Genomic DNA, 16307 nt, shown 5'->3' on the forward strand with positions numbered 1-16307 from the left:
ATATTTATCTCATTGAGCAGCGCTCTTATGTTAAAGTTTATAAGGCACAACTTGCATACTCAATCATAATGGTCTTCTCATGATCATTGATAACTTGCAAAGCTATATTCATTCAGATAAAACTTGTACTAAACAAGGAAGAATAAAAGACATGATGTAGCAAATCACAATATAATGGTTTGATCACAACTACTCAAATGCTTGCTTGAGATGGAGGGAAATAGGTTTACTGACTCAGCATAAAGTAAAAGATAGGCCCTTCGCAGAGGGAAGCAGGGATTAAATCATGTGCTAGAGCTTTTTCAGTTTTGCAATCATATAAAGAGAATAAAAGTAACATTTTGAGAGGTGTTTGTTGTTGTCAACGACTGGTAGCGGGTACTCTAACCCCCTTGCCAGACAACCTCCTAAGAGCGGCTCCCATATTATTTTCATTTTGTGTGGCACTCCTTCCAACCTTTCTTTCACAAACCATGGCTAACCGAATCCTCGGGTGCCTGCCAACAATCTCATGCCATGAAGGAGTGCCTTTTTAGTTTAATTAATTTGGGACTGGGAATCCCATTGCCAGCTCTTTTTGCAAAATTATTGGATAAGCGGATGAAGCCACTAGTCCATTGGTGGAAGTTGCCCAACAAGATTGAAAGATAAAACACCACCTACTTCCTCATGAGCTATGAAACATTAACACAAATAAGAGATACTAAGTTTTGAATTGTTTAAAGGTAGCACATGAAGTATTTACTTGGAATGGCAGAAAATACCATGTAGTAGGTAGGTATGGTGGACACAAATGGCATAGGTTTGGGTTAAGGTTTGGATGCACGAGAAGTATTCCCTCTCAGTACAGGTCTTTGGCTAGCAAGGTTAATTAGCAAACATAAGAGTCGAGGGAAACAAACAAATATACATATGATAGAAACAATCATGCATCTTCCTTGTAAGCACAAACAATTTTAACTTCAGAATAATAAGCTATGAGCTAACAAGAAAGACAATGAAACAACTACATGTATTTCTCTTTTCTATTTAAACCTCAAAGTGTTGTTGCTATTGACCAATGCTAAGTTTGCCAAAACCAAATAGATTTATTCAATGCTCCCAAAGTGATATCAATACTAACAACAAGGTGAATCATATAATAGAGATTGCAAACTAGAATAAGATGTGCAATATGTAAATGATAAGACTTCTCATTAATATTCCATAACGATAACTCACACCAAGGGATACATAGATAACCAACTAAAGGGGAGATACTTCCAAACCGCAACCCATCTTATATGATAACTTCCCTACTCATGATATGACACTACTTGACAATAAAAGGTAAAAGGTAGTGATGATGTGATACCGCGGCACTCCCCCAAGCTTGGAACAAACCAAGGGGATGCCAATACCGATGATGAATTACTCCTTTGGTGATGGTGGTGATGAATTTCGACAAGCTTCTCAATAAGCTCCTGAAGCTCGTCAATCCTGTATATGAGATTGCGAATCATCTCTGAATTGTGCTCGACGCGGTTAAAGAGTCTGTCTGACGGCGAGTCCCAACTCTTGGAGTTATTTCCCCACTCTTCAGCCTCAGGCTCCTTCTCTCTGCAGTGTTAGAGCGATCTATATCCCACTTGGCTAGGCAATGCTGCCTTGGGAGTCCCTTCAATTTGATTATTGAAAATTAGATTATGGAAGGGGTGATGAGTGCCTGATGGAGATGTTTTCGAAGCTAGGTAATGACGTGGAACCCCTCCTCCAGTGCGAATTCTTGCGCTCTTGTTTGCACTAAAAGGGTTGTCCACCACCTTGATGCTTGCGATAGTGGCACGCGGGTGTGCGCGCGAATCTTCCTCCACCTCTTCTTCATCCTCTTCCTTGACGTCCTTGACTTCCTCTTTCCACCCAAGATCTCGATCATCTTCATCCGGAAACTCCTTGCCCTTGTTCATGGAAACCATGGTGCTTCTAAACTGAAAACAGATCCTGGCAGAAACAGCTCGAAACAAAACACGTCGAGAACACGATATACGGACCTCCGAGTGCAGGGGATTATATAGCAAAAATTTTCGCGACAAACGGAAAGTACCAGATCGAACCAGAGTCGGAAAGGGGCGACGGGGCGGCCAAACCATAGGGCGGCGCGGGCCCAGGCTTGGCCGCGCCGGCCTATGGTGGCGCCCCCTCGTGCGTCCTTTCCACTCCGTTTCGAACTCGTAATTTCTCATATTTTCCAAAAACAGCGAAAATATTGTTCGGAAAGTAAATTGTGTAATTTTCATTACCAAGATCAAGTTACCTATTCAAAGTCGAGTTACGGTGAGCTTGTCAATTTGCCCTTTGATGAAAGCCTCCGGTGTTTCCACTTGAATAATATCAACATCAACATTATAGGAATCACCTGAGATATAATGCTTGAGTCTTTGTCCATTCACCACTTGCGTAGCATTGCCTTGGAGAGAGCTAATTTTGATTGCTCTGAACGATACACCTCCTCGACAACATATGGTCCTTCCCATTTTGAGAGTAATTTCCCTGCAAAGAATGCGAGGCAGAGACCGATACAATAGGACTTTATCCCCAAAGCTTTGTGCTCTAGTTCTAAAGGTAAATGACAAGCTTTCCCATAAACCATTTTATAAGGTGACATTCCCATGGGATTTTTATAAGCAGTTCTATAAGCCCATAGTGCATCCTTCAATTTACTAGCCCAATTCTTTCTAGTTTTATTAACAGTCTTTCCCAAAATAGATTTAATCTCTCTATTTGATAATTCTACTTGACCACTAGTTTGAGGATGATAAGCGGAAGCAATCCTATGATTAATACCATACTTAGCAAGAGTTTTTCTAAAACCTCCATGAATAAAATGAGAACCTCCATCAGTCATAATATATCTAGGAACTCCAAATCTAGGAAAAATAATATCTAAAAGCATTCTTAAAGAGGTCTCACCATCAGCACTTTTTGTAGGTATAGCTTCCACCCATTTAGTAACATAATCAACAGCAACAAGTATGTGAGTGTTACCTTCGAAGACGGAAAAGGTCCCATGAAGTCAAATCCCCAACAATCAAACGGTTCAACAACAAGAGTATAATTCATTGGCATTTCATTGCGTCTGGAGATATTACCAACCCTTTGGCATTCATCACAAGATAAAATAAACTTTCTCGCATCCTTGAAGAGAGTTGGCCAATAAAAACCTGATTGTAGAACCTTTTGCGCGGTTCTTTCTCCGGCGTGATGTCCTCCATAAGCACTACCATGACATTTACTCAATATCTCCTGTTGTTCATATTCGGGAACACATCTTCGCATAATACCATCCACTCCTTCTTTATATAAGTGTGGGTCATCCCAGAAATAATGCCTCAAATCATAAAAGAATTTCATCCTTTTATGTGCTGAAAAGGTTGGTGGCTAGTACTTGGAAACAATAAAGTTAGCATAATCGGCATACCAAGGACTGTCTCGCGAGCTCACCTTTATTACAGCCAATTGTTCATTTGGAAAACTATCATTAACAGGAACAGGATCATAAGCAATATTTTCCAATCTAGACAAATTATCAGCAACAGGATTATCAGCACCTTTCCTATCTACAATATGTAAATCAAATTCTTGCAAAAGAAGTACCCATCTAATAAGCCTCGGCTTAGCATCTTTCTTTGTCATTAGGTATCTAATTGCAGCATGATCAGTATGAATAGTAACTTTTGAATCAACAATATAAGATCTAAATTTATCACAAGCAAAGACTACAGCTAATAATTCTTTTTCAGTTGTAGCATAATTTCTTTGAGCAGCATCAAGAGTTTTACTAGCATAATGAATAACATTCAGTTTTTTATCTACTCGCTGTCCAAGAACAGCGCCTACAGCAAAATCACTAGCATCACACATAATTTCAAATGGTAAGTTCCAATCAGGAGGTTCAACTATAGGAGCAGTTGTTAAGGCTTTCTTAAGAGTTTCAAAAGCTTCCTTACAATCATCATCAAAAACAAATGGTACATCCTTTTGAAGAAGATTAGTAAGAGGCTTTGAAATCTTGGAGAAATCTTTAATGAATCTCCTATAAAACCCAGCATGACCAAGAACACTACGAATACCTTTAACATCCCTCGGATAGGGCATCTTCTCAATTGCTTCAACTTTAGCTCTATCAACTTCAATACCTCTCTCAGAAATTTTATGTCCCAATACAATTCCTTCATTAACCATAAAGTGGCATTTCTCCCAATTAAGAACAAGGTTAGTTTCTTCACATCTCTCGCAAAACTTTATCAAGGTTTCGCAAGCAACTATCAAAAGAATTCCCATAGACGGAAAAATCATCCATGAATACCTCTACAATACTTTCACAAAAACCATGAAAAATAGCAGACATGCATCTTTGAAAAGTAGCAGGAGCATTACATAAACCAAAAGGCATGCGTCTATAAGCATAAGTTCCATAGGGACAGGTAAAGGTGGTTTTCTCTTGATCTTTAGCTTTAACCGCAATTTGTGAAAACCCAGAATAACCATCAAGAAAACAAAAATGAGTATTTTTAGACAATCTTTCCAGCATTTGATCAATAAATGGTAAAGGGTAATGATCTTTCTTAGTAACTTTATTAAGTTTTCGAAAATCAATGCACATTCTATACCCTACAACTACTCTTTGAGGAATGAGCTCATCATTATCATTAGGCACAACAGTCATACCTCCTTTCTTGGGAACGTAGTGCACAGGACTAACCCATCTACTATCAGCAATAGGATATATAATACCAGCTTCAAGAAGTCGTAATACCTCATTCCTTACCACTTCCTTCATCTTTGGAATTAGACGACGCTGATGTTCAACAACAGGCTTTGCATCATCTTCCATATTAATAGCATGTTGGCAAATAGAAGGAGAAATCCCTTTCAAATCATCAAGAGTGTAGCCAATAGCTCCTCGGTGCTTCTTCAATATTTCCAATAACCTTTCTTCTTCAATCTCTGAAAGCTTAGAACTAATAATAACAGGATATATTTTCTTATCATCTATATGAGCATATTTAAGATTATCAGGCAAAGGCTTTAAATCAAAAACAGGATCTTCCTTTGGTGGCGGTGTTGTACCCAAATCTTCCACCGGTAAATCATGCTTGAGAATAGGTTGGCGAAGAAAAATTTCCTCAAGCTCATCTCTTTCTTTCCTAAAAATTTCACTCTCGCTATCCTCCAAATGTTGCTGCAAAGGATTATTAGGAACAAGAACAATAGATGCACATTGCTCCATTTTAAAATCATTACTAGGCAAATCAGCTTTATAAGGAGTTTTAGTAAATTTAGAGAAGTTAAACTCATAAGATTCACCAGCAAATTTAGTCAAAATTTTCTCTTTCTTGCAATCTATAATAGCTCCACAAGTATTTAGAAAAGGTCTACCAAAAATAATAGGACAATAATCACTAGCGTGAGAACCAAGTACCAAAAAGTCAGCGGGATATTTAATCTTACCGCATAATACTTCCACATCTCGAACAATACCAATTGGAGAAATAGTTTCTCTATTAGCCAGCTGAATAACCACATCAATATCTTCAAGTTCACAAGAATCAATTTCGTGCATAATCTCCGTGTAAAGCTCATACGGAATAGCACTAACACTTGCACCAATATCACATAATCCATAATAGCAATGATCACCAATTCTAACAGATAGCATAGGAACACTAGCTTGTTTGGGTTTATTAGGATGTGAAACAATATTAGAAGCATCTTCACGAGAAAATAATATGACCATCCTCCACATTTTCGGTCACAAGATCTTTAACTATTGCAACGTGAGTTCAACTTTTATTTGTTCTTCAGGTTCTACGAGTTTCTTTTCACTTTTATGAACCGCACTATTTATAACAGAGTACTCCTTCATTTTAGCGAGGAAAGGAGTTTTTTCAATATAAGCTTCAGGAATAACATGATCAGCAGTTTCAACTACAACGCATTTATTAATAGATGAATCAATTTTATCTTTATACGGTTCATGATACTTATCAAAATTCTTCTTAGGCAATTCATAATGAGAGGCAAAAGCTTTATAAAGATTTACAGCAACTTGAGAATCAAGACCATATGTAGCACTCATATTACGAAATTTATCAGTATCCATAAAAGCTTCAATGCATTTATAATCATAAATTATACCTGATTCTCTATCCTTGTCGTTCTCCCAACCTTCAGTATTTTCTTGGATCCGATCAAGAAGGTCCCTTTTAAACTCTTCTTTGTTGCGTGTAAATGATCCAGAACAAGAAGTATCCAGCAAGGTCTTGTCTTGAAAAGAAAGTCTTGCATAGAAATTATCAATAATAACATTACCAGGAAGCTCATGAATGGGGCATTTGAGCATTAAAGACTTCAATCTCCCCCAAGCTTGGGCAATACTCTCTCCATCATGAGGCCAAAAATTATATATGCGATTCCGATCCTTGTGAATTTCACTTGGAGGACAGAACTTAGAATAAAACCGGGGCACAATATCATTCCATTCAAGAGAATCCCCATTATCCAGTAATTTATACCAATGCGCCGCTTTACCAGACAGCGATAAAGAGAATAGTTTCTTCCTCACTTCATCCATAGCAATACCTGCACATTTGAATAACCCGCATAATTCATGCAAAAACAGTAAATGATCACCGGGATGGACAGTTCCATCCCCTTCATAGCGGTTATCCATAACACATTCAATAATTTTCATAGGTATTTTATATGGTATTACTTCCTCACCTGGCGCCTCATCCACTACCGTTGCAGTAGTAGTAGATTTCCCAAATAAAAATTGAAGAGAAGATCTCTCCATAATGACTTATAGCAGGCAGAAATAAAATCAGCACAACAGTAAAGGTTTTCCTTACCAATTCCACTTACCAATAGCGCTTCACTCCCCGGCAATGGTGCCAGAAAATAGTCTTGATGACCCACAAGTATAGGGGGTTTTGATGTAACAGTTGAATAAAGTACGAGTATGTAAAGTGCGAGAGTAACAATTGCAGCGAGTGGCCCAATCCTTTTTAGCACAAAGGACAAGCCGGTTTGTTTACTTATAATGACCAAACGTTCTCGAGGACACACGGGATTTTAGTCTAGTGCTTTCGCTACATACGGCTAAATAATCTTCATTGTTATGATAAGTGTTGTGTGGGTGAACCTATGCTAATGTACCGCCCTTCCTAGGACTAATACATACTTGTGATTATACCCCTTGCAAGCATCCGCAACTACAAGAAAGTAATTAAGAATAAATCTAACCACAGCCTTAAACTACGAGATCTGCGATCCCTCCTGCATCGATATACCAGCGGGGGTTTAGGTTTCTGTCACTCCGGCAACCCCGCAATTGGCAAACGAATACAAGATGCATTCCCCTAGGCCCATAAATGGTGAAGTGTCATGTAGTCGACGTTCACATGACACCACTAGAAGAATAACACCACAACTTAAATATCACACCATTGAATATTACTCAACCATAGTTCACTACTAACATTTAGACTTCACCCATGTCCTCAAGAACTAAACGAACTACTCACGAGACATCATATGGAACATGATCAGAGGTGATATGATGATGAATAACAATCTGAACATAAACTTGGTTCAATGGTTTCACTCAATAGCATCAACAACAAGTAGAGATCGATACCGGGAGAGTTTCCCCTATCAAACAATCAAGATCAAACCCAAATTGCTACGGCGGTGACGGTGTCCAGCGGTGATGACGGCGGTGATGATGGTGGAGATGATGATGATGGTGATGGAGATGATGTCCAGCTCGATGATGGTGACGATGGCGTCGATTTCCCCCTCCCGGAGGGAATTTCCCCGGCGGATTCCTGCCCGTCGGAGAGCTCTTTTCTCTCTGGTGTTCTTCGCCCCGCAGAGGCGGCTGTAACTCTTCGCGAGGTACCCTCTGTGGCTTAGGTTTTCGGGACGAAGGATTTCACGAAGAAAAGAAGGCGAAAGGGGTCGTGGGGCCCCCAACCCACATGGCGGCGCAGCCAGGGCCTGGGCCGCGCCGCCCTAGGGTGTGGGCCCACCACAGGTCCAGCTGGCTCCTCCTTCTGGCTTCCTTCGTCATCTTGAAAAATAGGATTTTTGGTATAATTTCCTTCCACAGTTGATCTTCCGAAATATTGCGTTCTGACGGTGCTTTTTCCAGCAGAATCCTGGCTCCGGTGCTTGATCCTCCCACAATGATGAAACATGCAAAATAGATGAAATAACATAAGTATTGTGTCCCAATATGAAATATATCAATGAATAACAGCAAATTATGATATAAAATAGTGATGCAAATTGGACGTATCACTCCTCTCCAGATATCACAGACTCTGCGAAGGCGGCTTCACCCAGCTCGCACTCGTGAGCCTTCTTGTAGTCTCCGGATACGGTAATCATACCATTGGGACCCGGAATCTTGAGCTTGTTGTAGATGTAGCACGCTCTTGCGTGAAACTTATGGTGGGTGGGCCTGCCGAAAATGACATGGTAGGAGCTCTTGAAGGGCACGACCTCAAACGTGATCATCTCTTCGCGGAAATTATTGATATCGCCGAAAGCCACGGGAAGTCTGATGCTGCCAAGGGAGTTTGCCTTTTTACACGGAACCACACAATGAAATTCGGTGGTCTGTGCTTGAGCTGTTCCTTGGTAAGGTTCATCCGCTCCATAGTTTCCAGGTACATGATGTTCAAGCCGGCTCCGCCATCCATAAGGCACTTGGAGAAGTCATAGCCGTCAATGCGGGGACTTACAACCAATGCATAGCACTCCTTCGGAACGATGGTAGGATGATCCTGCCTGTCGAACGTACATGGAGTTTCCGACCACCTGACATACTGCGGCACAGCCGGAACTGTGGCGTTCAGGATCCGGAGAGCTAATTTGCTGGAACGGACTGTTGGGGTTCCGAGGAAGGTGTGGTACGCACCCGCACTCTTTTTGACAAAGGGGTTGGGTTTGGCTGCGGATCCTTCCTTGGGATCCGGCGAAGCATCATCCTCATCAGTTGCCTCGGAACTGTCTTCCTCCTTATCCTTATTCTTGCCCTTGCCTCCTTTGCCGCGTGGGCGGTGCTTCCGGGCTCGCTTGTATCCTGCTTCCGGGTCAGATTTGAGATCATTGACCCACTTGCAGTTCCGGTTGGTGTGAGTGGACTTTCCTGTAGCCGGATCCAGATGGGCCAGGCAGGGCATGTCTCTGTACTCCTCGTAGGTTTGGGGGGCGCGGGTTCCGGCAGCGGTGACCTCATCACGCTGCTGGCCCCTGCCAGCTCCGCCTCCACGACCGCGGCCTCTTCCGCCTCCTTGACCTTCGCGCTGGAAAGCCATGGCGACCATTTCGGATCCTCAACTCTTCTGGTCATCGGGGGGATTTTTCCGCTTGCTGCCGCTGCTGTTACCGTTATCACGGTTCTTCTTCTGCTGATGCAGGGGAATTGCTGTAGCTGCTAGATCTCCGCCTGCGTCGTCATCGCCGGCAGTATGATCGCTGGCAATGGAGATCATGTCATCCAAAGTCAGTTTGTTTGCGTTAGCTAAGCAAGTGAGCGTGTGTCGCGGCAATCCTCCCCGCTGCAATCCACCTATAAAGGCGTGTATAGTTGTGGTGTGATCAACATTCTCACACGCGTTCCTGGTTGCTAGCCATCGGGTGAGGAAGTTCCTTGATGTTTCACCCTTCTTCTGGATACAGGTCTGTAGGTCGCTTGTTGTGGCAGGTCTTTTGTAGGTGCCTCTGAAGTGCTTTTCGAATGCGTTCTTCAGGTTGAACCAGCAAAAGATAGAGTTCTTCTCGAGGTCAGAGCGAGATCCGGGCTGGACCTACAAGGTACAGCTGGAGCATGCGGCAGGCGATGTTAGGGGTCCCTCCGGCAAAGGTTACTGCATTGTAGTAATCCTCAATCCAGGTATCCGGACTTTCGGTGCCATCGTAATGCTTCAGGTTTCCAGGTAGCTTGAGGTTCATCCTTGGCTTTGGTTCCTCTCGAATCATCCTGCCAAAGCACTTTGGGCCGATGTAGTCAGTTTTGTATTCATTGAGACGTTCCCGCGCATCACGCGAGCCTTTGTGGGGGGATTTCGAGCATGAGCAAGATCTCCGGCCACCGCCTCCGCCTCCACCTCCGCCTCCACCGCTGGGTGGTGGGGAGGGAGATCTGCGAGGGGGCCGATGCGACCTCTTGCTTCCGCCTTCTTGTAGTCTCCGGATACGGTAATCATACCATTGGGACCCGGAATCTTGAGCTTGTTGTAGATGTAGCACGCTCTTGCGTGAAACTTATGGTGGGTGGGCCTGCCGAAAATGACATGGTAGGAGCTCTTGAAGGGCACGACCTCAAACGTGATCATCTCTTCGCGGAAATTATTGATATCGCCGAAGGCCACGGGAAGTTTGATGCTGCCAAGGGAGTTTGCCTTTTTACCCGGAACCACACCATGAAATTCAGTGGTGCTGTGCTTGAGCTGTTCCTTGGTAAGGTTCATCCTCTCCAGAGTTTCCAGGTACATGATGTTCAAGCTGGCTCCGCCATCCATAAGGCACTTGGAGAAGTCATAGCCGTCAATGCGGGGACTTACAACCAATGCATAGCACTCCTTCGGAACGATGGTAGGATGATCCTGCCTGTCGAATGTACATGGAGTTTCCGACCACCTGACATACTGCGGCACAGCCGGAACTGTGGCGTTCAGGATCCGGAGAGCTAATTTGCTGGAACGGACCGTTGGGGTTCCGAGGAAGGTGTGGTACGCACCCGCACTCTTTTTGACAAAGGGGTTGGGTTTGGCTGCGGATCCTTCCTTGGGATCTGGCGAAGCATCATCCTCATCCATTGCCTCGGAACTGTCTTCCTCCTTGTCCTTATTCTTGCCCTTGCCTCCTTTGCCGCGTGGGCGGTGCTTCCGGGCTCGCTTGTATCATGCTTCCGGGTCAGATTTGAGATCATTGACCCACTTGCAGTTCCAGATGGGCCAGGCAGGGCATGTCTCTGTACTCCTCGTAGGTTTGGGGCGCGGGTTCCGGCGGCGGTGACCTCATCACGCTGTTGGCCCTGCCAACTCTGCCTCCACGACCGCGGCCTCTTCCGCCTCCTTGACCTCCGCGGCTGGAAAGCCATGGCGACCATTTCGGATCCGCAACTCTTACGGTCATCGGGATTTTTCCGCTTGCTGCCGCTGTCATTACCGTTATCACGGTTCTTCTTCTGCTGATGCAGGGGAATTGCTGTAGCTGCTAGATCTCCGCCTGCGTCGTCATCGCCGGCAGTATGATCGCTGGCAATGGAGATCATGTCATCCAAAGTCAGTTTGTTTGCGTTAGCTAAGCAAGTGAGCGTGTGCCGCAGCAATCCTCCCCGCTGCAATCCACCTATAAAGGCGTGCATAGTTGTGGTGTGATCAACATTCTCACACTCGTTCCTGGTTGCTAGCCATCGGGTGAGGAAGTTCCTTGATGTTTCACCCTTCTTACGGATACGGGCACATGGGTCGCTTGTTGTGGCAGGTCTTTTGTAGGTGCCTCTGAAGTGCTTTTTGAAGGCGTTCTTCATGTTGAACCAGCAAAAGATAGAGTTCTTCTCGAGGTCACTGAGCCAGATCCGGGCTGGACCTACAAGGTACAGCTGGAGCATGCGGCAGGCGATGTTAGGGGTCCCTCCGGCAAAGGTTACTGCATTGTAGTAATCCTCAATCCAGGTATCCGGACTTTCGGTGCCATCGTAATGCTTCAGGTTTCCAGGTAGCTTGAGGTTCATCCTTGGCTTTGGTTCCTCTCGAATCATCCTGCCAAAGCACTTTGGGCCGATGTAGTCAGTTTTGTATTCATTGAGACGTTCCCGCGCATCACGCGAGCCTTTGCGGGGGGATTTCGAGCGTGAGCGAGATCTCCGGCCACCGCCTCCGCCTCCACCTCCGCCTCCACCGCTGGGTGGTGGGGAGGAGATCTGCGAGGGCCGATGCGACCTCTTGCTTCCGCCTTCTGATTCTCCTCGCCCTTCGCGATGCTGACTCCGGCTTCAGTGGCTGCCTTCACCATGGTGCTGGATGCCCTCGTCATTCCGGCTTCGACGGGGCTCCGGCTCGCGTTCTTTGTTCCGACTCCTCCTGGGCTTGGGCTCACGATCATTGTTCCGGCTACGGTGGGGTTCCGGCGTACGCTCCCTGCTCCTGTTACCCTGAGGGGCCACGTTGTCGCGGAGATTGATTCGACCTGGCCCATGGGGTCTATCGTTTCCGGCTGGACTACGGCGGCGAGGGAGTGGAGGATGCGGGTATTCGTTGGGCGGAGGTGACGGATTCCAGTACTTGTCTTTACCAGTGTACTTCGCATCCTTTCCCTTCTTTGGATATGACGGAGGTGTCTTTGATGGCACAGGGATTGGATTTGGATGTTCTCTGGTTTTTCTTCTGCGCTCCGAAGATCCGGTGCGCGATTCGTCATCGCGATGGCGATTGTCGTAGGCGTCCTTCTGCGCGGTAGACATGCAATGATCTGGGTTGGATTCCAACCTGCGCGAGGTATCTGCCTTGCTCTGCTGCTTCATTGCTGAGGCAACGAGCGTTCGGACGTAGTCTCGTCCTTCTTTTTCAAGATCTCCGCAGCCTTTTTCATGTTATCCTTTGGAGTTGCGAATGGCTGTTGCTCAGTGGGAGTTGCGAAGGTGATCTTGCGGGGAGCTACAGCTTCTCGCCTCATCCTATCAGCCTCCTGTTGAGCCTCGTTGATCTTGTCCTCCCAGTGCTTCCGGAGGTGCTTGACTTTTTCTAGTGATTCATCCACCTGACGTTCCCGTTTGAGGAAATTATCCACGAAGTGCGCGGCCTCTTTCCTCTCATCCAGCATTGCTGCTGCGGTGGTGGCGAATTTTTTGGCCGTTGCCAGCATCTCCTGCCTCTTTGCTTCTAGAGCTTCCGGGTCTGCTGCATCTTCAGGAGTTATGGGTTTGTTGAGGATTTCCGAGTGTGCAATTGCATCCATGCCTGCTAGCTCAACCAGTTCTTCTGGGGACAAGACTTCCTTCTGCGGTCATTCCCGCGATAGCGGAGATCCTGCATTGGATTGCTGAGGGTCGGATTGAGTGTTCGCATCTTCTGAATGTCGCTGATCCAGCGCCGCCAAGGTTGCGAGGACCTGCTTAGGCTGGGCGGATTCAACTTCAGTTTGATCATCACCTCCGAATTCCTTCAGTTTGCGATCGAATTCTTCGGTATCCATGGAGGAGGTATCATCGGAGGTTGGGCTTAGGTTACCCAGGATCGATTCTTCACCCGGAGCATCGCTTTCTCCGACAGCCTCCTGATGTTCCGGAGCGGCGCTGTTTTCCGATGCCTCAACCTGCTCGGGACCAGCTCTGACTTCTTGAGGGGCGGTTCCTGCGGTATGAGCCAAGAAGTGTACGAAGTGACACCTTTGCTTTTCTAACACCTGGGAGACCCAGGCGGATCTGCATTGATCTTCCACCTTTATTTCCTGCTCAGGGGCGGATTGGGTGGGTTTTGATTTTTCCGGATCTAAGGCGAAATCTTCATTACGAAGCTCCTGCATCTCTGATCGGATCTTCGCGACTGCGACCTGCTCAGCGGCGGTCGCGTCAGCGTTACTTACCAGTGCGTTCCCATCGGAATCGACGGTCTCGCCGATGAAGATGTGAATACCGCCAACTGGGACGATGGAGAGCTTGACGGGGTTGGTCCTAGCTGGAATACAACATTCGTCATGAGGGACGATCGAAAAGTTCACGGCGTAAAGGACACGCCCCACAGTGATAGATTCGTCGTAGCTTCCCCTCGCGGAACCCTCCCGATTCCGGCCTCCAGACGCCGCTGGCCCCACGGTGGGCGCCAACTGTCATTGCATATTCGATGATTCCTCGGAGGAGGGATCCTCACGAGGGGGAAAAGAAGTAGGGGCCATAGGGCGGAGTGCACACGGGACGGTGGTACGCAGTTTACCCAGCTTTGGAACACCTGCACGATGGCAAGGCCTACTGTTGCTTGTCTGGAATTATCTGGGCGCTTTCACTTTGTTACAATGAGTTATGGTTGTGCTTCTAGGGCTCCCGGGATCCGGCTTATAAAGGCGCACGGATCTAGGGTTTACATGGAGAGTCCTAGCCAGAATACAAGTTGCCTAACTACGCTACAATATCTTGCCGTGTACGTCAAGGATCCGCCTTCCATCAGGACCGTGCTGGATCCGGATACTTCATGGGCCTTCACGAATCCGGCCTCCTCCGTAGGTCGGTTGCGATCCGGCTCCTCGTTTCTGGGCTGGACTTCATCCTTCAGGATCTACAGTAGCTGGGCCGCCCGATGGGCCACATGCCACATCACCATCTGTGGGCCACCCGGGCTTGCCGGATCTAGGCCATGCCGTTGATATACCCATAAAGTATACTCACAACAGCATGAATATGATCATAGAAGCTTTTAGCAGAATAATTCTCACCCCAACAATAATGCCATTCATCATTTTGCTCATTTTGATAGATTATCCTGCATAATTTCCTTTAACTCAGCTAGCTCTTGAAAACCATGTATGGGTAATGGCCGATAAAAACAAGCTTAACAAGTCATCCAAATCATAAACTTGCAAAACAAAGACCTTATCACTAAGTGCAAAGGGATTTTTTTTTGGGAAATCTAGTGCTCATCGACTGAGTGGAACCATCAATACTCCATTTATCATTCCAAAATAAAGCAGTATCACCTCGACCAACAGCCACCTCTCTGAAATTATCAACTTGCTTTAAAACATCTCGCCACCAAAAAGAGCCACACAACTTCTCCTCATGTGGGATTTTTCCTGGTAATGAGCAAACCAAATCAGCTGCATCCAAGGCACTTCCTTTTTTGTTATAGAATTTATCCAAGAACTTAATCAACAGAGCCGCATTTTGCTTTTGAAAATTAACTACACCCAGACCCCCTTAGTTTCGGTTTACATATCATTTCCCATGCTACTACGGACTGCTTAGGTTCACCATCCTGATCCCGGGACAAACATTGCCTCAATATTCTATCCAACTGATTAGTTAGTCATGTGGGAAGCTCCTCTGCTCCTGCCTCTGCAACCCCGTGTGTGCACCAAACGGACGTCGCCACATCCCGTCTCGGGTCTCCTCCATCGTGTGGCTCTACATCGCCCGGTCCCCTTTGCTACGGGACGCGGCATTGATGACCCTCAAGTATAGGGGATCGCAACAGTCTTCGAGGGAAGTAAAACCCAAATTTATTGATTCGACACAGAGGAAGCCAAAGAATATTTATAAGCTTTAATAGATGAGTTGTCAATTCACCTACACCTGAAAATAGACTTGCTCGCAATAGTTTATCAGTAGTAACAGTTTTATAGCAGTGGTAGTAGTGAAGTAACAGTAGCGAAATAAAAAACAGCAGTAGCGATGATTGCAGTAGACAACAGGATTAAAATATTGTAGGAACAGGGATGGATGAACGGGCGTTACATGAATGAGATAGTCCATATAATAGCAAGACATAGGCATTGCAAGTAATAATGATATAAGCATCCTAGCATAATATAACCATAGGTGTGTGTTCCTATTTAGTCGTGCGTGCTCGCAATGAGAAACTTGCATGACATCTTTTATCCTACCAGCCCGTTGCAGCGGGGACTGAAGGGAAAATACTGGTAATTAAGGTACTCCTTTAAATAAAGTACCGGAGCAAAGCATTAACACTCCATGAACACACGTGATCCTCACATCATAGCCATCCCCTCCGGTTATCCCAATTATTGTCCCTTTGGGGCCTCGGTTTTCGGACAACAATATGTGTATACAACTTGCAGATATGATCAAAAACAATAATTATCATCATGAATCAATAACATGTTCACATCTGAGATCATGGCACTCGGGCCCAAAGTGACAAGCATTAAGCACGACAAGTTGCAAGAATGTCAAAAATACTAACAATGGATACTAGGCACTATGCCCATAACAATCTTATAGCTATTACAGGACCAATCTCATCCAATCCCTACCATCCCCTACAGCCTAGAGTGGGGAATTACTCACACATGGATGGGGGAATCATGGATGGTTGATGGAGAGGTATCGGTGATGGTGATGGCGATGATCTCCTCCAAGTCCCCGTCCCCGCAGGGTGCCAGAACGGAGTTTCTGGTCCCCGGATTAGGGTTTCTGGTGGCGGCGGAGCAGCGGAACTCTTTCTAGAAAACGTCGAACCCCCATCGGTTTTCAGGCCAGGGGCTTCTTATAGTGCGAAGGAGAGGCCGATGGGGTGGCCGAG

The sequence above is a fragment of the Lolium perenne genome, chromosome 7 (genome assembly GCF_019359855.2).
Source record: "Lolium perenne isolate Kyuss_39 chromosome 7, Kyuss_2.0, whole genome shotgun sequence".
In the NCBI taxonomy this organism is placed as follows: Eukaryota; Viridiplantae; Streptophyta; class Magnoliopsida; order Poales; family Poaceae; genus Lolium; species Lolium perenne.